This window comes from Nerophis ophidion, linkage group LG28 (assembly GCF_033978795.1).
Source record: "Nerophis ophidion isolate RoL-2023_Sa linkage group LG28, RoL_Noph_v1.0, whole genome shotgun sequence".
In the NCBI taxonomy this organism is placed as follows: domain Eukaryota; kingdom Metazoa; phylum Chordata; class Actinopteri; order Syngnathiformes; family Syngnathidae; genus Nerophis; species Nerophis ophidion.
In genome coordinates this window covers 8,188,643-8,215,258 of record NC_084638.1, presented here as the reverse complement: position 1 = coordinate 8,215,258, position 26,616 = coordinate 8,188,643, and the positions used below count along the sequence as shown (strand labels likewise).

General features: G+C 33.9%; 2 long non-coding RNA genes across 2 annotated transcripts in view; both read right to left on the bottom strand.

Annotated features, from left to right (window-relative positions):
- LOC133545287 (uncharacterized) overlaps positions 1-889 on the bottom strand; it is a 106,821-nt gene extending 105,932 nt beyond the window's left edge. Inside the window, exon 1 of the long non-coding RNA XR_009804791.1 lies at positions 808-889. This is a non-coding gene — a long non-coding RNA (uncharacterized LOC133545287). The remainder of the gene's footprint in view (positions 1-807) is intronic.
- A 570-nt stretch (positions 890-1,459) lies between these two features.
- LOC133545629 (uncharacterized) overlaps positions 1,460-26,616 on the bottom strand; it is a 97,010-nt gene continuing 71,853 nt past the window's right edge. Inside the window, exons 4-5 of the long non-coding RNA XR_009804888.1 lie at positions 20,641-20,757; positions 1,460-1,573 (exon numbers count right to left, since the gene is read on the bottom strand). This is a non-coding gene — a long non-coding RNA (uncharacterized LOC133545629). The remainder of the gene's footprint in view (positions 1,574-20,640; positions 20,758-26,616) is intronic.

The following is a 26,616-nucleotide window of genomic DNA, read 5'->3' as shown; positions in this document are numbered from 1 at the left end:
AGGTGCAGAGTGAAAAAGGCAGCATGCCTGATGGTATGGGGGTGCATTAGTGCCCAAGGCATGGGTAACTTACACATCTGTGAAGGCACCATTAATGCTGAAAGGTACATACAGCTTTTGCAGCAACACATGTTGACATCCTAGCAACGTTATCGTGGACGCCCCTGCTTATTTCAGCAAGACAATGCCAAGCCACGTGTTACGACAGCGCGGCTTCGTAGTAAAAGAGCGCTGGTACTAGACTGGGCTGCTTAACTGTCCTTGTCCATTTTTCTTTTTTTTGTCTCGTCAGACAAAACTTTTCGTTTCTTTGGTTTATTTTCCTGACTGTCCTTTTTCTTTTTTTTTTTCTGTCCTCAGACAAAACCTTTTGTTTCTCTGTCAATGCACGTGCAAATATATTTGAGTGTGTTTCTTTAAAAAATCTCTTGAAAAAGGGTAAAGTACGTCGGTCAACATTCACAAAAACATCTTTGTAAACACATGTTTAAAATGACCCTTTGCAGGCCCACTTGGGGACTTTCAGTTTTGGTTAATTTTCGCAGCACCAGTGGACCAAAGCGGTAAGGTTTTGGCCAGAAAAAACACATTTCCCATGAGGTCCGAAGCAAAGCAAGATCGGCGGAAAAGTTTTTTCCGAGAAAGTAGTGTGGAACTGCAAACTATCAAGCTGCTAGCTAACATTAGCATTAGCATTTTGACTTAATAGTTTCGTAAGAACAGAACCAAGTCAGCATCTGTCTGAAAATCTGTTTTGTTTATGTCTTGTATTTTTGGCGATTTACGGACAATAAATCATATTCTTACCTGCACCTTGCATGCGGAGTTCCTGCTGCCTTTCGGAAGAACGATCCGCGCATAAAAATGCGACCCAAGCGTGATATTTCCTGGGTAAATAAAGGCAAAATTAAAAAATTTAAAAAATAAATAAAATACATAGTAGCCAAGGGTATTAGAAAGTATCCAGTAACAAACGTGTCCACATCATTCAACTTTCCCTGTCATGCTAAGCTTAAAATAATGAATTATTCAGTATTTTTCATACCCAAGTTGTTTTAACTCGATAAAGCATTTTTCTAGCATTTCCCACCATAAAATAAAAGCAATTTAATATGACTCCTGCTGATATCGGATCGGATTAATACCCGTATCGTCCGATACACATCGTATCCGAAGTAAAAAAAAAAGCAAAATGGGGATAATACTATATTTAAACACTTAAGTCAGTTGTTACGGAAAAAGTGTAAAAAACATATGCAAAGCCTTAAAAAAATCGTAACTTTTTTTTGCATTTCTGTGGAGAAAAATGCTGCAAAATCAGGAAATCGCCCAATAAAAATTGCGTTTTCCGAACTAAAAACAAACTAAAAAATCCCATATTTTAGCCAAACCGGACTACAAACCGCAGATACAAAACGTTGTGTTGTGAGTTATTTACACACAAATGTTTATTTACACACCTTAATCGTTTCCAAATGGTGTTTGCAACGAGGCAGTAAAACGGCTGATCAAACAAAACAGAAGGACGGACTCAACAACTCCAAGGTGACGTTTTGGTGAGGAATTGGTGAAACTGAAAGGACACAAAAAGAATGCCATTGAGAGTTAATAATGCTAACACTGACACTCGGAAATGTGTTAGCATATTAGCTAACGCTAGCGATGTTAAATTCATTTAAATTATTCCCACAGACATTACACACGGGACGGTTTAGTAAGTATGAATAGAAGATATGAATAGCACGCCATGGAAGGATAGAAAGAGAACGGCACTTGTGCCTCCGGTTGAAAGCTCAGTCCAGACGGATAGGCACCGCAACGCATCGGACTATAAGTCGCAGATATACACCTTGTGAAATGAGTTATCTACACGGAAAACGTTGTAAAAGTTTATTTACATACCTTAATTGTTTCCAAATGGTGCTTGCAACAAGGCAGTAAAACGGCTGATCAAACAAAACAGAAGCCATGGTCATGGAGGCTAGCTCTCTAATCAGCTAAAAAGACTTGATAACTCCACGGTGACATTTTTGGTGAGTTAAATCAGTGGTCCCCAACCACCGGGCCGTGGCCCGATTGGTACCGGGCCGCAGAAGAATTTTTTAATAAAAAAAAAATATATATATACATATATATATATATGTATATATATATTTTTTAATTAAATCAACATAAAAAAACACAATATACACTTACAAATAGTGCACCAACCACAAAAAACGTCCCTTTTTCATGACAAAGAAGAAAGAAAAAAAAAAGAAAAAAAAAGGACACCCCCCCGCCGGGCCGCGGGACAAATTAATAAGCATTGACCGGTCCGCGGATACAAAAAGGTTGGGGACCACTGAGTTAAATGACGGCCAAGGGGGGGAAAAAACAACATTAATGAGCCGTGCCGTTTTTATCAGCCGCAGGGTTCGAAGCGTAGGGAAAAAAAAGTAGTGGCTTATTCACATAATATATATTAGTCGCACCGGACTATAAGTCGCAGATATACACCTTGTGAAATGAGTTATCTACACGGAAAACGTTGTAAAAGTTTATTTACATACCTTAATTGTTTCCAAATGGTGCTTGCAACAAGGCAGTAAAACGGCTAATCAAACAAAACAGAAGCCATGGTCATGGAGGCTATCTCTCCAATCAGCTAAAAAGACTCAATAACTCCACGGTGACATTTTTGGTGAGTTAAATCAGTGGTCCCCAACCACCGGGCCGTGGCCCGATTGGTACCGGGCCGCAGAATTTTTTTTTTATAAAAAAAAATATATATATATATATATATATATATATTTATTTATTTTTTATTAAATCAACATAAAAAACACAATATACACTTACAAATAGTGCACCAACCACCAAAAAACTCCCTTTTTCGTGACAAAAACGTCCCTTTTTCATGACAAAGAAGAAAAAAAAAAGAAAGAAAAAAAAGGACACCCCCCCCCTCCGCCGGGCCGCGGGAAAAAAATGTATTAAGCGTTGACCGGTCCGCGGATACAAAAAGGTTGGGGACCACTGAGTTAAATGACGGCCAAGGGGGAAAAAAAAACAACATTAATGAGCCGTGTCGTTTTTATCAGCCGCAGGGTTCGAAGCGTAGGGAAAAAAAAAAGGAGCGGCGTATTCACATAATATATATTAGTCGCATCGGACTATAAGTCGCAGTTATCTACACGGAAAACGTTGTAAAAGTTTATTTACATACCTTAATTGTTTCCAAACTGTGCTTGCAACAAAGCAGTAAAACGGCTGATCAAACAAAACAGAAGCCATAGTCATGGAGGCTAGCTCTCTAATCAGCTAAAAAGACTTGATAACTCCACGGTGACATTTTTGGTGAGTTAAATCAGTGGTCCCCAACCAGCGGGTCGTGGCCCGATTGGTACCGGGCCGCAGAAGAATTTTTTTATAAAAAGAAAAAAAAATATATATATATATATGTATATATATATTTTTTTAAATTAAATCAACATAAAAAACACAATATACACTTACAAATAGTGCACCAACCACAAAAAAACTCCCTTTTTCATGACAAAAACGTCACTTTTTCATGACAAAGAAGAAAAAAAAAAGAAAAGAAAAAAAAAGGACACCCCCCCTGCCGGGCCGCGGGAAAAAAAATTATTAAGCGTTGACTGGTCCGCGGATACAAAAAGGTTGGGGACCACTGAGTTAAATGACGGCCAAGGGGGAAAAAAACCAACATTAATGAGCCGTGTCGTTTTTATCAGCCGCAGGGTTCGAAGCGTAGGGAAAAAAAAAGTAGCGGCTTATTCACATAATATATATTAGTCGCATCGGACTATAAGTCGCAGATATACACCTTGTGAAATGAGTTATCTGCACGGAAAACGTTGTAAAATTTTATTTACATACCTTAATTGTTTCCAAACGGTGCTTGCAACAAGGCAGTAGAACGGCTAATCAAACAAAACAGAAGCCATGGTCATGGAGGCTATCTCTCCAATCAGCTAAAAAGACTCAATAACTCCACGGTGACATTTTTGGTGAGTTAAATCAGTGGTCCCCAACCACCGGGCCGTGGCCCGATTGGTACCGGGCCGCAGAAGAATTTTTTATTTAAAAAAAAATATATATATATATATTTTTTATTTTTTTATTAAATCAACATAAAAAACACAATATACACTTACAAATAGTGCACCAACCACAAAAAACTCCCTTTTTCGTGAAAAAAACGTCCCTTTTTCATGACAAAGAAGAAAAAAAAAATAAGAAAAAAAAAAGAAAAAAAAAAGGACACCCCCGCCGGGCCGCGGGGAAAAAAAATTATTACGCGTTGACCGGTCTGCGGATACAAAAAGGTTGGGGACCACTGAGTTAAATAACGGCCAAGGGGGGAAAAAAACAACATTAATGAGCCGTGCCGTTTTTATCAGCCGCAGGGTTCGAAGCGTAGGGAAAAAAAAAAGTAGCGGCTTATTGACGTCCGACTTTTCCGTGTTAGATAGTACTTTATTGATTCCTTCAGGAGAGTTCCTTCAGGAAAATTAAAAATTACTCTATGGCAGTGCCAAACAGGGATGTGCTAATACGGACTGCGGTCGGTTTTTTCCCCCCGGTTTGATTCCCGGCCCGTAACGCCGTCACCTGCTCAGGTGACAATAAGCACCGGACGAGAGGGTCGGCGGCTCAAATCGTGGAGCACTTTGTCCTCATTAGGCGACACCCGCGGCAGACGAGTCGTCCCTCACCGCATATCTGACGAGTTTGTACGGCTTGCATGAATTAAAAATTAACAAGGTTGTAATTTACGGCCAGCGGAGGAAATCCAATAAAGAAGGAACTCACTCTAAGTTTGCATTTAAGATGTCGCCTTTATTTACAATTCATATATATATATGTGTGTATATATGTGTGTGTGTGTGTGTATGTATGCTGCCACGCCGGCGTTATGGTTATGGATTAGGCACATTCCATAAGTGCGGGCTTGTGCTGTGAGGCAGGCAGAGATGTATTGCTGGCATAAAAACTGCATCCGTGAGTCTACTTAATCATTTATTCAGCTAACTTCTTCATTCCCCTAACAGCGGGCGGCCAGATGGGGACAGCGAGACATATTTTTCCCCCCACCGTAAAAGTAATTCACCTCTTCCTCATTTTCTTCCTTATTCTCCCCCCTCGTCCTGGTTTTGTGTAATTCGGCGCCATTAGAGCCGGTGTTCTGTCCCGTTCGCACAGACTTGAGCACTTTTGCGTGTGTTGGGAGCGAAACCGTAGCACAAATAAGCCGCGCCGGACTATAAGTCGCGGGTATAAACAAAGTGAAATTAGTTATTTACACAGAAACTGCATTTACATAGTTTGTTTCCAAACGGTGGCTGTGACAGGGCAGTAAAACGGCCGATCCAACAAAACAGAAACAAACAAAAATATAAATATATACGTTGTGACATCAGGTATTTACACATAAATTATCATTAAATGTGTATCTACACACCTAAGGTGTTCCCACAAGGCAGTAAAACGGCCGATAACACAAAACATAAGTCATGGTCATGGACCCGCTAGCTGCGCAAGCTATAAGTCGCAGATATAAACCATGTGAAAAGAGTTATTTACACAGAAAATGTATTTATATACCTTAATTGTTTCCAAACTGTGCCTGTGATGGGGCAGTAAAACGGCTATCCAACAAAACAGAAACAAACTAAAATATATATATATACGTTGTGACATCAGGTATTTCCACATAAATCATCATTAAATGTGGATTTACATACCTAAAGTGTTCCCACAAGGCAGTAAAACGGCTGATCACACAAAACATAAGTCATGGTCATGGACCCGCTAGCTGCGCAAGCTATAAGTGGCAGATATAGACTATGTGAAATTAATTATTTACACAAAAAATGTATTTGCATAGCTTAATTGTTTCCAAACTGTGCCTGTGACGGGGCAGTAAAACGGCCGATCCAACAAAACAGAAACAAACAAAAATAGATGTACGTTGTGACATCAGGTATTTACACATAAATTATCATTAAATGTGGATTTACATACCTAAAGTGTTCCCACAAGGCAGTAAAACGGCCGATCACACAAAACATAAGTCATGGTCATGGACCCACTAGCTGCGCAAGCTATAAATCGCAGGTATAAACGAAGTGAAATGAGTTATTTTAACAGAAAATGTATTTACATAGCTTAATTGCTTCCAAACTGGGCCTGTGACGGGGCAGTAAAACGGCCGATCCAACAAAACAGAAACAATCAAATTATATACGTTGTTACATGAGTTATTTACGCAGATATTATCATAATTTTTTTATTTACATACATTGATTATTCCTCAAGGCAGTAAAACGGCTGATTGTACAAAACAGAAGTCATGGACCTGCTAGCTGCGCAAGCCATAAGTCGCAGATTTAAACGATGTGAAATTAGTTATTTACACAGAAAATGTATCTACATGGCTTAATTGTTTCCAAACGGTGCCTGTGACAGGGCAGTAAAACGGCCGATCCAACAAAACAGAAAAAAACAAAAATATAAACATATACGTTGTGACATCAGGTATTTACACATAAATTATCATTAAATGTGGATTTACATACCTAAATTGTTCCCACAAGGCAGTAAAACGGCCGATCACACAAAACATAAGTCATGGTCATGGACCCGCTAGCTGCGCAAGCCATAAGTCGGAGATTTAAACGATGTGAAATGAGTTATTTACACAGAAAATGTATTTATATACCTTAATTGTTTCCAAACTGGGCCTGTGACAGGGCAGTAAAACGGCCGATCCAACAAAACAGAAACAAACACTCAAAGTATATACGTTGTGACATCAGGTATTTCCACATAAATTATCATTAAATGTGGATTTACATACCTTAATTGATCCCCCAAAGATAGTAAAACAGCCTATCGTACAAAACAAAAGTCATGGTCATGGAGCTAGCTGCGCAAGCTATAAATCGCAGGTATAAACGAAGTGAAATGAGTTATTTTAACAGAAACTGTATTTACATACCTTAATTGTTTCCAAACGGGGCCTGTGACAGGGCAGTAAAACGGCCGATCCGACTAAACAGAAACAAACACTCAAAGTATATACGTTGTGACATCAGGTATTTACATATAAATTATCATTAAATGTGAATCTACATACCTAAATTGTTCCCACAAGGCAGTAAAACGGTCGATCACACAAAACATAAGTCATGGTCATGGACTCGCTAGCTGCGCAAGCCATAAGTCGCAGGTATAAAAGAAGTGAAATGAGTTATTTTAACAGAAACTATATTTACATAGCTTCATTGTTTCCAAACGATGCCTATGATGGGGCAGTAAAACGGCCGATCCAACAAAAAAAAAACGAACAGAAAAAAAAAATATATATATATATACGTTGTGACATCAGGTATTTACACATAAATTATCGTTAAATGTGGATTTACATACCTAAAGTGTTCCAACAAGGCAGTAAAACGGCCGATCACACAAAACATAAGTCATGGTCATGGACCCGCTAGCTGCGCAAGCCATAAGTCGCAGATATAAACGATGTGAAATTAGTTATTTACACAGAAAATGTATTTACATAGCTTAATTGCTTCCAAACTGTGCCTGTGACGGGGCAGTAAAACGGCCGATCGAAAAATAGGAGAAACAAACAATCAAATTATATACATTGTGACATGAGTTATTTACGCAGAAATTATCATAAAGATTATATTTACATACATTGATTATTCCTACAAGGCAGTAAAACGGCTGATTGTACAAAACAGAAGTCATGGACCCGCTAGCTGCGCAAGCCATAAGTCGCAGATTTAAACGATGTGAAATGAGTTATTTACAGAGAAAATTTATCTACATGGCTTAATTGTTTCCAAACGGTGCCTGTGACAGGGCAGTAAAACCGCCGATCCCACAAAACAGAAAAAAAACAAAAATATAAATATATACGTTGTGACATCAGGTATTTACACATAAATTATTATTAAGTGTGGATTTACATACCTAAAGTGTTCCCACAAGGTAGTAAAACGGCCGATCACGCAAAACATAAGTCATGGTCATGGACCCGCTAGCTGCGCAAGCTATAAGTCGCAGATATAAACCATGTGAAAATAGTTATTTACACAGAAAATGTATTTATATAGCTTAATTGTTTCCAAACGGTGCCTGTGACAGGGCAGTAAAACGGGAGATCTAACAAAACAGAAATAAACAATCAAATTATATACGTTGTGACATGAGTTATTTACGCAGAAATTATAAAAATTATATTTACATACATTGATTATTCCTACAAGGCAGTAAAACGGCTGATTGTACAAAACTTAAGTCATGGACCCGCTAGCTGCGCAAGCTATAAGTCGCAGATTTAAACGATGTGAAATGAGTTATTTACACAGAAAATGTATTTATATACCTTAATTGTTTCCAAACGGTGCCTGTGACAGGGCAGTAAAACGGCCGATCCGACAAAACAGAAACAAACAAAAATATAAATATATACGTTGTGACATCAGGTATTTACACATAAATCATCATTAAATGTGGATTTAAATACCTAAATTGTTCCCACAAGGCAGTAAAACGGCAGTCACACAAAACATAAGTCATGGTCATGGACTCGCTAGCTGCGCAAGCCATAAGTCGCAGATATAAACTATGTGAAATGAGTTATTTACACAGAAAATGTATCTACATAGCTTAATTGTTTTCAAACGGTGCCTGTGACAGGGCAGTAAAACGGCCGATCCAACAAAACAGAAACAAACAAACAAAAAAAATTATATATATACGTTGTGACATCAGGTATTTACACATAAATTATCATTAAATGTGGATTTACATACCTAAATTGTTCCTGCAAGGCAGTAAAACGGCTGATCACACAAAACATAAGTCATGGTCATGGACCCGCCAACTGCGCAAGCTATAAGTCGGAGATATAAACGAAGTGAAATGAGTTATTTACACAGAAAATGTATTTACATAGCTTAATTGTTTCCAAACGGTGCCTGTGACGGGGCAGTAAAACGGCCGATCCAACAAAACAGAAACAAACAAAAAAATATATATATATACGTTGTGACATCAGGTATTTACACATAAATTATCATTAAATGTGGATTTACGTACCTACATTTTTCCCACAAGGCAGTAAAACGGCCGATCCAACAAAACAGAAACAAACAAAAAATATATATATATATATATACATATATATATATATATATATATATATATATATATATATATATACATTGTGACATCAGGTATTTACACATAAATTATCATTAAATGTGGATTTACATACCTAAATTTTTCCCACAAGGCAGTAAAGCGGCCGATCACACAAAACAGAAACAAACAAAAATATATATATATATACGTTGTGACATCAGGTATTTACACATAAATTATCATTAAATGTGGATTTACATACCTAAATTGTTCCCACAAGGCAGTAAAATGGCCGATCACACAAAACATAAGTCATGGTCATGGACCCGCTAGCTGCGCAAGCTCTAAGTCGCAGATATAAACTATGTGAAAAGATTTATTTACACAGAAAATGTATCTACATGGCTAAATTGTTTCCAAACGGTGCCTGTGACAGGGCAGTAAAACGGCCGATCCCACAAAACAGAAACAAACAAAAATATAAAAGTATACGTTGTGACATCAGGTATTTACACATAAATCATCATTAAATCTGGATTTACATACCGAAATTGTTCCCAGAAGGCAGTAAAACGGCCGATCACGCAAAACGTAAGTCATGGTCATGGACCAACTAGCTGCGCAAGCTATAGGTTACAGATATAAACCATGTGAAATGAGTTATTTACACAGAAAATGTATTTACATAGCTTAATTGTTTCCAAACGGTGCCTGTGACAGGGCAGTAAAACGGCCGATCCAACAAAACAGAAACAAACAAATAAAAAAAAAAAATATATAAATATATATATATATATATATATATATATATACATACACGTTGTGACATCAGGTATTTACACATAAATTGTCATTAAATGTGGATTTACATACCTAAATTGTTCCCACAAGGCAGTAAAATGGCCGATCACACAAAACATAAGTCATGGTCATGGACCCGCTAGCTGCGCAAGCTATAAATCGCAGATATAAACTATGAGAAATGAGTTATTTACACAGAAAATGTATTTACATGGCTTAATTGTTTCCAAATGGTGCATGTGACAGGGCAGTAAAACGGCCGATCCAACAAAACAGAAACAAACAAAAAAAATATATATATATATATATATTGTGACATCAGGTATTTACAGATAAATTATCAGTAAATGTGGATTTACATACCTAAATTATTCCCGCAAGGTAGTAAAACGGCCGATCACACAAAACATAAGTCATGGTCATGGACCCGCTAGCTGTGCAAGCTCTAAGTCGCAGATATAAACTATGTGAAAAGAGTTATTTACACAGAAAATGTATCTACATGGCTAAATTGTTTCCAAACGGTGCCTGTGACAGGGCAGTAAAACGGCCGATCCCACAAAACAGAAACAAACAAAAATATAAATGTATACGTTGTGACATCAGGTATTTACACATAAATTATCATTAAATCTGGATTTACATACCGAAATTGTTCCCACAAGGTAGTAAAACGGCCGATCACACAAAACATAAGTAATTGTCATGGACCCGCTAGCTGCGCAAGTTATAAGTCGCAGATATAAACGAAGTGAAATTAGTTTTTTTAACAGAAACTGTATTTACATGGCTTAATTGTTTCCAAACGGTGCCTGTGACAGGGCAGTAAAACGGCCGATCCAACAAAACAGAAACAAACAAAAAAATATATATACGTTGTGACATCAGGTATTTCCACATAAATTATCATTAAATGTGAATTTACATACCTAAATTGTTCCCACAAGGCAGTAAAACGGCCTATCGTACAAAACATAAGTCATGGTCATGGACCCACTAGCTGCGCAAGCTATAAGTCGGAGATATAAACGATGTAAAATGAGTTATTTACACTGAAAATGTATTTACATAGATTAATTGTTTCCAAACGGTGCCTGTGACAGGGCAGTAAAACGGCCGATCCAACCAAACAGAAGCAATCAAGTTATATACGTTGTGACATGAGTTATTTATGCAGAAATTATCATAATTTTTTTATTTACATACATTGATTATTCCTCAAGGCAGTAAAACGGCTGATTGTACAAAACAGAAGTCATGGACCCGCTAGCTGCGCAAGCCATAAATCGCAGATTTAAACAATGTGAAATGAGTTATTTACACAGAAAATGTATTTACATACCTTAATTGTTTCCAAATGGGGCCTGTGACAGGGCAGTAAAACGGCTGATCCAACAAAACAGAAACAAACAATCAAATTATATACGTTGTGGCATGAGTTATTTACACAGAAATGGTCATTAAATGTGGATTTACATACCTAAATTGTTCCCACAAGGCAGTAAAACGGCCGATCACGCAAAACATAAGTCATGGTCATGGACCCGCTAGCTGCGCAAGCTATAAATCGCAGATATAAACTATGTGAAATGAGTTATTAACACAGAAAATGTATCTACATAGCTTAATTGTTTCCAAACGGTGCCTGTGACAGGGCAGTAAAACGGGAGATCTAACAAAACAGAAATAAACAATCAAATTATATACGTTGTGACATGAGTTATTTACGCAGAAATTATAAAAATTATATTTACATACATTGATTATTCCTACAAGGCAGTAAAACGGCTGATTGTACAAAACTTAAGTCATGGACCCGCTAGCTGCGCAAGCTATAAGTCGCAGATTTAAACGATGTGAAATGAGTTATTTACACAGAAAATGTATTTATATACCTTAATTGTTTCCAAACGGTGCCTGTGACAGGGCAGTAAAACGGCCGATCCGACAAAACAGAAACAAACAAAAATATAAATATATACGTTGTGACATCAGGTATTTACACATAAATCATCATTAAATGTGGATTTAAATACCTAAATTGTTCCCACAAGGCAGTAAAACGGCAGTCACACAAAACATAAGTCATGGTCATGGACTCGCTAGCTGCGCAAGCCATAAGTCGCAGATATAAACTATGTGAAATGAGTTATTTACACAGAAAATGTATCTACATAGCTTAATTGTTTTCAAACTGTGCCTGTGACAGGGCAGTAAAACGGCCGATCCAACACAACAGAAACAAAAAAAAAATATATATATATATATATACGTTGTGACATCAGGTATTTCCACATAAATTATCATTAAATGTGGATTTACATACCTAAATTGTTAACACAAGGCAGTAAAACGGCCGATCACACAAAACATAAGTCATGGTCATGGACCCGCTAGCTGCGCAAGCTATAAATTGCAGGTATAAACGAAGTGAAATGAGTTATTTACACAGAAAATGTATTTACATAGCTTAATTGTTTCCAAACGGTGCCTGTGACAGGGCAGTAAAACGGCCGATCCAACAAAACAGAAACAAACAATCAAATTATATACGTTGTGGCATGAGTTATTTACGCAGAAATTATCATAACATTTTTATTTACATACATTGATTATTCCTACAAGGCAGTAAAACGGCTGATTGTACAAAACAGAAGTCATGGACCTGCTAGCTGCGCAAGCCATAAGTCGCAGATTTAAATGATGTGAAATTAGTTATTTACACAGAAAATTCATCTACATGGCTTAATTGTTTTCAAACGGTGCCTGTGACAGGGCAGTAAAACGGCCGATCCAACGAAACAGAAACAAACAAAAATATATATATACGTTGTGACATCAGGTATTTACACATAAATTATCATTAAATGTGGATTTACATACCTAAATTGTTCCCACAAGGCAGTAAAACGGCCGATCACACAAAACATAAGTCATGGTCATGGACCCGCTAGCTGCGCAAGCTATAGGTTACAGATATAAACCATGTGAAACTAGTTATTTACACAGAAAATGTATTTACATAGCTTAATTGTTTCCAAACGGTGCCTGTGACAGGGCAGTAAAACGGCCGATCCAACAAAACAGAAACAAACAAAAAAATATATATATATATCTATATATATATATATATATATATATATATATATATATATATATATATATATATATATATATATATACGTTGTGACATCAGGTATTTACACATAAATTATCATTAAATGTGGATTTACATACCTAAATTGTTCCCACAAGGCAGTAAAATGGCCGATCACACAAAACATAAGTCATGGTCATGGACCCGCTAGCTGCGCAAGCTATAAATCGCAGATATAAACTATGCGAAATGAGTTATTTACACAGAAAATGTATTTACATGGCTTAATTGTTTCCAAATGGTGCCTGTGACAGGGCAGTAAAACGGTCGATCCAACAAAACAGAAACAAAAAATATATATATATATATATATATATATATATACATTGTGACATCAGGTATTTACAGATAAATTATCAGTAAATGTGGATTTACATACCTAAATTATTCCCACAAGGTAGTAAAACGGCCGATCACACAAAACATAAGTCATGGTCATGGACCCGCTAGCTGCGCAAGCTATAAGTCGCAGATATAAACGAATTGAAATTAGTTTTTTTAACAGAAACTGTATTTACATAGCTTAATTGTTTCCAAACGGTGCCTGTGACAGGGCAGTAAAACGGACGATCCAACAAAACAGAAACAAAACACTCAATAAAAAAAGACTATGTTAAAAAATGTTTTACAAAAATGAGGGGTTAGCAACTAAAACCCACAAAACACTAAATTAAAAAAAAGACTACAAACATAACAAATAAATAAATTTATCAATAAAAGGAGGGGTTTAGCAACTAAAAAACACAAAACACAATAAAAAAAGACTAACGTAATTTTTTTTTAAATAAAAATAAATAAATAAAAAGGAGGGCTTAGCAACTAAAACACACAAAACACTAAATAAAAAAGACTAAATATGCAAAAAAAATAATACAAAAAAAATAAAATAAAGAAAGAGGGGTTAGCAACTAAAACACACAAAACACTGAATAAAAATAACTACTAACGTAAAAAAAAATACAAAAATAAAATAAAGAAAGAGGGGTTGGCAAATAAAACACACAAAACACTGAAAAAAAATGACTACTAACGTAAAAAAAAATACAAAAATAAAATAAAGAAAGAGGGGTTAGCAAATAAAACACACAAAACACTCAATAAAAAAGACTACTAACGTCAAAAAAAATACAAAAATAAATAAAGGGGCTAGCAACTAAAACACAAAGTACAAAATAAAAATGACTACTAATGTTAAAAAAATTCAAAAACAATAAAAAGAAAGAGGGGTTAGCAACTAAAACACACAAAACACTCAATAAAAATGACTACTAATGTAAAAGAAATACAAAAATAAAATAAAGAAAGAGGGGTTAGCAACTAAAACACGCAAAACACTCAAAAATGACTACTAACGTCAAAAAAATACACAAATAAAATATAGAGGGGTTAGCAACTAAAACACGCAAAACACTCAATAAAAATGACTACTAACGTCAAAAAAAATAAAAAATAAAAATAAAAGAAGAGGGGTTAGCAACTAAAACACGTAAACACTCAATAAAAATGACTACTAACGTCAAAAAAATTAAAAAATAAAATAGAGGGGTTAGCAACTAAAACACACAAAACACTGAATAAAAATGACTACTAATGTAAAAAAAAATACAAAAATAAAATAAAGAAAGAGGGGTTAGCAAATAAAACACACAAAACACTCAATAAAAAAAGACTACTAATGTTAAAAAAATACAAAAATAAAGAAAGAAAGAGGGGTTAGCAACTAAAACACACAAAGTACAAAATAAAAATGACTACTAATGTTAAAAAAATTCAAAAACAAAAAAAAGAAAGAGGGGTTAGCAACTAAACCACACAAAACACAATAAAAGACTACTAATGTTAAAAAAAATACACAAATAAATAAAGAAAGAGGGGTTAGCAACTAAAACACACAAAGTACAAAATAAAAATGACTACTAATGTTAAAAAAATTCAAAAACAAAAAAAGAAAGAGGGGTTAGCAACTAAAACAATAAAAAAGACTACTAATGTTGAAAAAAAAGGAAGGTTAGCAACTAAAACACACAAAACACTCAATAAAAATGACTACTTCCGTTAAAAAAAAGGAAGGTTAGCAACTAAAACACACAAAACACATATAAAAGACTACTAATGTTAAAAAAAAGGAAGGATAGCAACTAAAAGACACAAAACAGTCATTAAAAAAAGACTACTAATGTTCCATTTTGAAAAAGGACAAGATGAGTTAAAGTCCTGCAGTCTTCAGTTCCAGACGTCTGGCTCCTGCTCTCAAAGTTCCCAGCGAGACAACATATTGCAACATTTGAGGGATGGCCGGCTGTTTTATCGCATTTAGCACATTAGCGCTGCACAATTCAGGAGCTAAAGCCACATTAATAAGGGGGGCAATTGCACGGGAGCCCTAATGGCCGTCCTTGCTTGGCTCCGGGCTAAAGACTGGCCCCATATTGAAATTTATGAAAACCAGGCGTGTAATATTCAGCCCGTCTGCCTTCCTCTTCAAAATATTTATAATATCCGCCTTATCAAATCAATGCAAAGTAGGAGCTGCCATGATTACATTGAGGGCGTAAAAACACGGAAGGGAGAACAATCAATGGCAGCGAGTCATTTCATTTTGGGGCATGATTGTGTGCATTGATGTTGCTAACACACATCTTTACATTCGAATCAATGTTGCAAAGTGACTGATGACAGGCATCATCCTTTTATGGCGGAGGCACGCTAACGAGGGGAGGAAGCGCCATCCCCGTCCCTGGTCTTGGGGGGGGGGGGAATATGTCCATCACCTGGCTTCCAGGTGATGGAGGCAAGTAAACACCTGACACTTCTGACAGTTCTTCTATAAAATGGCACTATTTCCCCCAAACTGACTACTTCCTGCAAGCAGTGAGGCTTTAACCAATCAGATTGCAGCCATTGGGACACGCCCTTTTTTCCCCGACTATAAAGCACTTATATCTGTGGCATCACTTATTTACACAGAAAATGATCTGTAAATGTTTAATTATGTTGTTTCCACAAGGAAAATACTCAGCAAAAAAAGACTACCTATGTTAAAATAAATGAATAAATAAATAAAGACATAAAGGAGGAGGAGTTAGCAACTAAAACACACAAAACACTCAATTAAAAAGACCACTAACGTTAAAGAATAAAAATAAAGAAATAAAATAAAATAGGAGGAGTTAGCAACTAAAACACACAAAACACTCAATTAAAAAGACCACTAACGTTAAAGAATAAAAATAAAGAAATAAAATAAAATAGGAGGGGTTAGCAACTGAAACACACAAAACACTAAATTAAAAAAGACTACTATCGTTAAAAAAAAAAAGAGGTTCGCAACTCAAACATACAAAACAAATAAAAAAAGACTAGTAACGTTAAAATAATACAAAAACAAATAAAGGAGGAGGGGATAGCAACTAAAACACACACAACACAATAAAATACTAACATTAAAAAAAGAAAAAAATAAGGAGGGTTTAGGAACTAAAACACTCAATTAAAAAAGACTACTAACATTAAAAATAAAAAAAATAAAAGAGGTGTTAGCAACTAAAACACACAAAACACTAAATTAAAAAAGACTACTAACGTTAAAATAAAATAAAAATAAAAATAAATAAAATAGAGGAGGAGGGGTTAGCAACTAAAACACACAAAACAATAAAAAAAAAAGACTACTAAGGTTAAAAAGAAGAAAATAAAGGAGGTGTTAGCAACTAAAACACAAAACACTAAATTAAAAAAGACCACTAATGTTAAAAATAAATAAATTAATTAATAAATTAAATTAAATAGGAGGGGTTAGCAACTGAAACACACGAAACACTAAATTAAAAAAAGACTACTAACGTTAAGATAAAATAAATAAATAAAATAAAGAAGGATGAGTTAGCAACTAAAACACACACAAAACAATAAAAAATACTAACATTAAAAAAAGAAAAAAATAAGGAGGGTTTAGGAACTAAAACACTCAATTAAAAAAGACTACTAATATTAAAAATAAAAAAATAAAAGAGGGGTTAGCAACTAAAACACAAAACACACAATATAAAAAGACTAACGTTAAAAAAAAGTAATAATAAATGAAGAAGGTGTTAGCAACTAAAACACACAAAACACTCAATTAAAAAAACTACTAACGTTAAAAATAAATAAATAAAGGGGGGGTTAGCAACTAAAACACACAAAACACACAATAAAAAAGACTACTAACATTAAAAAAAAAAAAAGGACGGGTTAGCAACTAAAACACACCAAAATTTTTTTAAAAAGACTAACATTAAAAAAATACAAAAACAAATAAATAAGGAGGGCTTAGCAATTAAAACACACACAAAACAATAGAAAATACTAACATTAAAAAAATAAAAAAAATAAGGAGGGTTGGTTTAGGAACTAAAACACTCAATTAAAAAGACTACTAACATTAAAAATAAAAAAATGAAAACATAAAAGAGGGGTTAGCAACTAAAAGACACAAAACACACAATATAAAAAAACTACTAACGTTAAAAATAATAATAAATGTAGAAGGGGTTAGCAACTAAAACACACAAAACACACAATAAAAAAGACTACTAACATTAAAAAAAAAAAAAAAGGACGGGTTAGCAACTAAAACACACACATTTTTTTTAAAAAGACTAACATTAAAAAAATACAAAAACAAATAAATAAGGAGGGCTTGGCAACTAAAACACACACAAAACAATAAAAAATACTAACATTAAAAAAAGACAAAAATAAGGAGGGTTGGTTTAGCAACTAAAACACTCAATTAAAAAGACTACTAACATTAAAAATAAAAAAATGAAAAAATAAAAGAGGGGTTAGCAACTAAAAGACACAAAACACAATAAAAAAAAGATTACTTACGTTAAAAAAACGAAGGAGGGTTAGCAACTAAAACACAAAACACACAATATAAAAAGACTACTAACGTTAAAAATAAAAAAATAAAGGGGGGTGTTAGCAACTAAAACACACAAAACACACAATAAAAAAGACTACTAACATTAAAAAAAAAAAAAAGGACGGGTTAGCAACTAAAACACACACATTTTTTTAAAAAAGACAAACATTAAAAAAATACAAAAACAAATAAGGAAGGCTTAGCCACTAAAACACACAAAACAATAAAAAATACTAACATTAAAAAAAGACAAAAATAAGGAGGGGTTAGCAACTAAAACACACACAACACTCAATTAAAAAGACTACTAAAGTTAAAAAAATACAAACATAAATAAAGGAGGAGGGCTTAGCAACTAAAACACACAATTAAAAAAGACTACCTTTGTTAAAAATAAAAAGGAGGGGTTAGCAACTAAAACACACACATTTTTTTAAAAAAGACAAACATTAAAAAAATACAAAAACAAATAAGGAAGGCTTAGCCACTAAAACACACAAAACAATAAAAAATACTAACATTAAAAAAAGACAAAAATAAGGAGGGGTTAGCAACTAAAACACACACAACACTCAATTAAAAAGACTACTAAAGTTAAAAAAATACAAACATAAATAAAGGACGAGGGCTTAGCAACTAAAACACACAATTAAAAAAGACTACCTTTGTTAAAAATAAAAAGGAGGGGTTAGCAACTAAAACACACCGCACCGGACTATAAGACTTATTTTACACAGCAATTATCTGTAAATGTTTATTTACATACCGTCATTTTTTTCCACAAGGCAGTAAAACGGCTAATCAAACAAAAGAGAAGTCATGGTCATGGACCTGCTAGCTGCGGAAGCTAGCTCTCCAATCAGCTAAACAGAATCAATTATAAACAAATGTTTATTATTGTCATTTAGAACTTAAATAAAATAGTCAACTCATCTTTTAGTAGTAAGTAAACAAACAAAGACTCCTAATTAGTCTGCAGTAACATATTGTGTCATGTAAACACCTATTATTTTCTACACATTATGAGGGACAAACTGTAAAAAATTATTATTAATCTACTTCATTTATTGTTAATATCTGCTTATTTTCTGTTTTAACATGTTCTATCTACACTTCTGTTAAAATGTAATATCACTTATTCTTCTCTTCTTTGATACTTGACATTAGTTTTGGATGATGCCACACATTTAGGTATCGATCCGATACCAAGGAGTCACAGGATTATACAACAAAATATAATACTTAATAAACCAATAGTAATATGGTTAAGAAATTCTGATGTAAAGGGTAGGTGTCGCCCTGTTTTCCGTTTTAACATGTTCTATCTACACTTCTGTTCAAATGTAATAATCACTTATTCTTCTCTTCTTTGATACTGGATGATACCGCACATTTAGGTATCGATCCGATACCAAGTAGTTACAGGATTATACAACAAAATATAATACTTAACAAACCAATAGTAACATGGTTAAGAAATTCTGATGTGAAGGGTAGGTGTCGCCCTGTTTTCCGTTTTAACATGTTCTATCTACACTTCTGTTCAAATGTAATAATCACTTATTCTTCTCTTCTTTGATACTGGATGATACCGCACATTTAGGTATCAATTCGAAACCAAGTAGTTACAGGATTATACAACAAAATATAATACTTAATAAACCAATAGTAATATGGTTAAGAAATTCTGATGTAAAGGGTAGGTGTCGCCCTGTTTTCTGTTTGAACATGTTCTATCTACACTTCTGTTCACTTATTCTTCTCTTATTTGATACTTGACATTAGTTTTGGACGATACCACACATTTAGGTATGGATCAGATACCAAGTAGTTATAGGATCATACATTGGTCATATTGAAAGTCCTCATGTGTCCAGGGACATATTTACTGACTTTATTAACATAACATGATATTGTGATGATAAAAAATATCGATGTAATAATAGTAGTATACACTGGATACGCTCCTGTACTTGGTATCATTACAGTGGATGCCAGGTGTAGATCCACCCATGGCGTTTGTTTACATTGTGACGGCGGTGAGCTATTGTATCCTCCTATGCTGTGTAGTGAAGCATTTTTAGCTATTCCTCGTCCTCCAGTGATAATGCTACTTGTAAGAAACATACTTTATTTGGATTAGTGATTTAGAAGCAGCTCTTCCTGAATGTGTTTCAGTGTTCTAACTTCACCTTTATTTTGACTTTTTACACCAAAATGCGTCTGTTCTCCCATTTCTGTCTACACCTTGTGTCTGCTTGTAAGTACTCTGTGTGTGTGCACTGCCGAACATGCTCCTCCGCTGGTAAAACCAGCAATGCAACATGTGACATTGCCCGTAAAAAACAAAAATTAAATAATAACGGTACTTTTTAGCGGCGGTATTGTACCGATTAGGATTCATTAGTACTGCAGTACTTTATTAGCACCCTAGTGTGGACTTTAGTGGCAGGTCACTTCACACAAATGCAAAGCGTCGCCGTGGTTACAGTGTAGTGCTAACAGTCACATAAATGCCCTCAGATTTACACACCTTGCTGTAGCCGCACGCTTTACTATATGTTGTAAATGTCATGTTGGCTGCTTACTTTTCACTTACCCAATTTACCCCGAGAACATCTTTTATTCCAGCACTCAGTACGTGTGGGGACGTACAAGTCGGACTGCCAAGTGTCCTTGAACGCACCACGGCGAACTGACGCCATCACGAATGTATCTGGAATCGCAAAAATGGTCGAATGAAAAAAATTAGAAACAATAGTGAAAAAAATCTAAATTAAATGAGAAAAAGCTAGGACTTTGTAACAAATAATGAATAATAATAACATACTAGCTCACCAATCACACAAAGTTTTGTCTTTATATTTATTTAATATCTGTTTTTAGCATTTAAAAAAAATATATATATATAAATATATATGGCCCTGCGATGAGGTGGCGACTTGTCCAGGGTGTACCCCGCCTTCCGCCCAATTTTAGCTGAGATAGGCACCAGCGCCCCCCGCGACCCCAAAGGGAATAAGTGGTAGAAAATGTATATGTCTATAAAAGCCTTATATAAGTGTTATAATGAAGGCAACACATGATGGAAGTGTCTATATTAGCCTACTATCAAAATAACTTTGAAAATCTTATAGAAGTGTTATAATGAAGACAACACATGATGTAAGTGTCTATATTAGCCTACTATCAAAATGACTTCAAAAGTCTTATATAAGTGTTACATTAAAGACAACACATGATGTAAGTGTCTATATTAGCCTACTATCAAAATGGCTTTAAAAATCTCATATGAGTGTTTTAATGAAGACAACACATGATGAAAGTGTCTATATTAGCCTACTATCAAAATCACTTAGAAAATCTTATATAAGTGTTTTAATGAAGACAACATATGACGTAAGTGTCTATATTAGCCTACTATCAAAATGACTTTAAAAGCCTTATATAAGTGTGATAATGAAGGCAACACATGATGTGTCTATATTAGCCTACTATCAAAATGAATATAAAAGTCTTATATAAGTGTTATAATGAAGACAACACATGACGTAAGTGTCTATATTAGCCTACTATCAAAATGACTTTAAAAGCCTTATATAAGTGTTATAATGAAGACAACACATGACGTAAGTGTCTATATTAGCCTACTATCAAAATGACTTTAAAAGCCTTATATAAGTGTTATAATGAAGACAACACGTGGCGTAAGTGTCTAAATTATCTACAATAGCCTACTATCAAAATGACTTTAGTTATTGAGTCTGTTTAGCTGATTGGACAGCTAGCTTCAGCAGCTAGCGGGTCCATGACCATGGCTTCTGTTTCGTTCGATCGGCCGTTTTACTGCCTTGTTACAGACACAGTTTGGACACAATTAAGGTATGGAAAAGACTACCTACGTTAAAATAAATGAATAAATAAATGAATAAATGACTAAAATATTAAAAGCCTCAAAACAAAAAAAAAGTATGAATAGTTTTAGCTATATTGTAAAACTTACAAATGTTGCTTGGAGTGACGATTTTTTAGGATTCCAATTCCATTTTCAATTCTGTTGACGATTCAGTGCAAAGAGCGAAAAAAGAACCAAAAAAAGAAAAAAAACAATGAAAATTTTTATGAAAAAAGAGCAAAAAAATCTGAATTAAAAGAGAAAAAGCTGACACTTTGTAACAAATAATTAATAATAATAACATACTTGGTCACCAATCGGGCAAAGTTTTGTCTTTATATTTATTTAATATCTGTTTTTAGCATTTCAAAAATTAATATATTGACTTTGTTGAACTAAAATATTAGAAGCATCACAATTTAAAAAAAAGTATGAATAGTTATAGTTATATTGAAAACTTTACAAATCTTGCTTGAAGTGACGATTTTTAGAATTCCAATTTCTTTTTAGGTTTTGTTAATTATTCAGTTCTTTATCTTTCATTTTGTCTAAGACGGGGGGGGGGGGGGGGGGGGGCGGTGTCCAAAGTGCAAAAAAAACAAAAAAAAACAATGAAATTTTTAATGAAAAAAGAGCAAAACATCTGAATTAAAAGAGAAAAAGCTGACACTTTGTAACAAATAATTAATAATAATAACATACTTGGTCACCAATCGGGCAAAGTTTTGTCTTTATATTTATTTAATATCTGTTTTTAGCATTTCAAAAATTAATATATTGACTTTGTTGAACTAAAACATTAGAAGCATCAAAATTTAAAAAAAAGTATGAATAGTTATAGTTATATTGAAAACTTTACAAATGTTGCTTGAAGTGACTATTATTAGAATTCCAATTTCATTTTAGGTTTTGTTAATTATTCAGTTCTTTATCTTTCATTTTGTCTAAGAGCAAAAAAAAAAAAAAACTGTGAAAATGTTTATGAAAAAGAGCAAAAAAATCTGAATTGAAAGAGAAAAAGCTGACACTTTGTAACAAATAATTAATAATAATAATATACTTGGTCACCAATCGGGCAAAGTCTTGTCTTTATATTTATTTAACATCTGTTTTTAGCATTTCAAAAATTAATATATTGACTTTGTTGAACTAAAATAGTAGAAACATCAAAATTAAAAAAAGCATGATTAGTTATAGTTATATTTAAAACTTTACAAATGTTGCTTGAGGTGGTGATTATTAGGATTCCAATTTCATTTTAGGTTTTGTTAATTATTCAGTTCTTTATCTTTCATTTTGTCCAAGACGGGGGGCGGTGTCCAAAGTGCGAAAAAAAAAAAAAAAAAAAACAATAGTGAAAATTTTTTATCAAAAAAGAGCAAAAAAATCTGAATTAAAAGAGAAAAAGCTGACACTTTGTAACAAATAATGAATAATAATAATATACTTGGTCACCAATCGGGCAAAGTTTTGTCTTTATATTTATTTAATATCTGTTTTTAGCATTTCAATAATTAATATATTGACTTTGTGGAACTAAAATATTAGAAGCATCAAAATTTTAAAAAAGGATGAATAGTTATAGTTATATTGAAAACTTTACAAATGTTGCTTGAAGTGACGATTATTAGAATTCCAATTTCATTTTAGGTTTTGTTAATTATTCAGTTCTTTATCTTTCATTTTGTCTAAGAGCAAAAAAAAAAAAAACTGTGAAAATTTTTATGAAAAAGAGCAAAAAAATCTGAATTAAAAGAGGAAAAAGTTGACACTTTGTAACAAATAATGAATAATAATAATATACTTGGTCACCAATCGGGCAAAGTTTTGTTTTTATATTTATTTAATATCTGTTTTTAGCATTTAAAAAAATAATATATTGACTTTGTTGAACTAAAACATTAGAAGCATCAAAATTTAAAAAAAAGTATGAATAGTTATAGTTATATTGAAAACTTTACAAATGTTGCTTGAAGTGACGATTATTAGAATTCCAATTTCATTTTAGGTTTAGTTAATTATTCAGTTCTTTATCTTTCATTTTGTCTAAAACGGGGGGCGAAAAAAACAAAAATCAATACTGAAAAAAGGCTAAATATTATGAAGTTGGAACAGTTTCAATCAGATGAAAAATGTGGGAGTTGTGGAACTTTGAAGAATGTCCCATTCATTTCATTTTGTTTGCTCGGCCGTTTTACTGCCTTGCTGCAGACACCGTTTGGACAGAGTGTCTTTGCTCATATTATTGACTTACGACGGCGTTATTTTTTGGGCGATATTTATACTTTATCAGTGCGATACGGACCAGCTTGGAAGGTTTTCAACGGTTTCTCTTTTGAGCGCCTTCGCCTTGAACACAACCTGTATCGCCAACCGCTTGCTTACCACCCCGTTATACCGCCTGTGTAAGTTGTGAATCAGAGTGTGTGTTTGTGTGTGTGTTTGTGTGTGTGTGTGTGTGTGTGTGTGTGTGTGTGTGTGTGTGTGTGTGTGTGAGCAGGTGGATAGTGAAATCTAGGCCCAATTAGGCGGGGACACAGTTCAATGAAGATAGAGGGAGCAGGCGGCCCTCAGAGCGTCATTAAAAGGCCCGCCCGGCCAGCTCTGATAGACACCACCCATCTCACGTGATTAGCGGCATGTTGGCAAGACACTATCGCAGCACTAACTTCATTCCAGAGGGATCACTGACGGCGTTTGACTCAATCAGTCAGCAGAGTGACTATAAACCGCACACGCTAAAAAAACCAAACATTATTCCCGTAAATAAGCCGCACCGGACTATAAGTCGCATTGTGTCCAAACTGTGTCTGTAACAAGGCAGTAAAACGGCAAATCAAACAAAACAGAAGCCATGGTCATGGACCCGCTAGCTGCCGAAGCTAGCTGTGCAATCAGCTTAACAGACTCAATAACTTAAGTCATTTTGATAGTAGGCTATTGTAGATAATATAGACACTTACGCCACCTGTTGTCTTCATTATAACACTTATATAAGATTTTCAAAGTGATTTTGATAGTAGGCTAATATAGACACTTACATCATGTGTTGTCTTCATTAAAACACTTATATAAGATTTTCAAAGTGATTTTGATAGTAGGCTAATATAGACACTTACATCATGTGTTGTCTTCATTAAAACACTTATATAAGATTTTCAAAGTGATTTTGATAGTAGGCTAATATAGACACTTACATCATGTGTTGTCTTCATTAAAACACTTATATAAGATTTTCAAAGTGATTTTGATAGTAGGCTAATATAGACACTTACATCATGTGTTGTCTTCATTATAACATTTATATGAGACTTTTAAAGTCATTTTGATAGTAGGCTAATATAGACACTTACATCATGTGTTGTCTTCATTATAACACTTGTAGATTTTAAAAATAGTTTTGATAGTAGGCTAATATAGACACTTACATCATGCGTTGCCTTCATTATAACATTTATATGAGACTTTTAAAGTCATTTTGATAGTAGGCTAATATAGACACTTACATCATGTGTTGTCTTCATTATAACACTTCTATAAGATTTTCAAAGTTATTTTGATAGTGGGCTAATATAGACACTTACATCATGTGTTGTCTTCATTATAACACTTCCATACGGCTTTTAAAGTAATTTTGATAGTAGGCTAATATAGACACTTACATCATGTGTTGCCTTCATTATAACACTTATATAAAACTTTTAAAGTCATTTTAATAGTAGGCTAATATAGACACTTACATCATGTATTGCCTTCATTATAACACTTATATAAGACTTTTAAAGTCATTTTAATAGTAGGCTAATATAGACACTTACATCATGTGTTGCCTTCATTATAACACTTATATAAGACTTTTATATTCATTTTGATAGTAGGCTATTATAGACACTTACGCCACGTGTTATCTTCATTATAACACTTATATAAGACTTTTAAAGTCATTTTGATATTAGGCTAATATAGACACTTACAGCATGTGTTGCCTTCATTATAACACTTATATAAGACTTTTAAAGACATTTTGATAGTAGGCTAATATAGACACTTACATCATGTGTTGTCTGCATTATAACACTTATATAAGACTTTTATATTCATTTTGATAGTAGGCTATTATAGACACTTACGCCACGTGTTATCTTCATTATAACACTTATATAAGACTTTTAAAGTCATTTTGATAGTAAGCTAATATAGACACTTACATCATGTGTTGCCTTCATTATAACGCTTAAGACTTTTAAAATCAATTTGATATTAGGCTAATATAGACACTTACAGCATGTGTTGCCTTCATTATAACACTTATATAAGACTTTTAAAGACATTTTGATAGTAGGCTAATATAGACACTTACATCATGTGTTGCCTTCATTATAACACTTATATAAGACTTTTAAAGTCATTTTGATAGTAGGCTAATGTAGACACTTACATCATGTGTTGTCTCATTATAACACTTATATAAGACTTTTAAAGTAATTTTGATAGTAGGCTGATATAGACACTTACATGATGTGTTGTCTTCATTTTAACACTTATATAAGACTTTTATATTCATTTTGATAGTAGGCTAATATAGACACTTACGCCACGTGTTGTCTTCATTATAACACTTATATGAAACTTTTAAAGTAATTTTGATAGGAGGCTAATATAGACACTTACATCATGTGT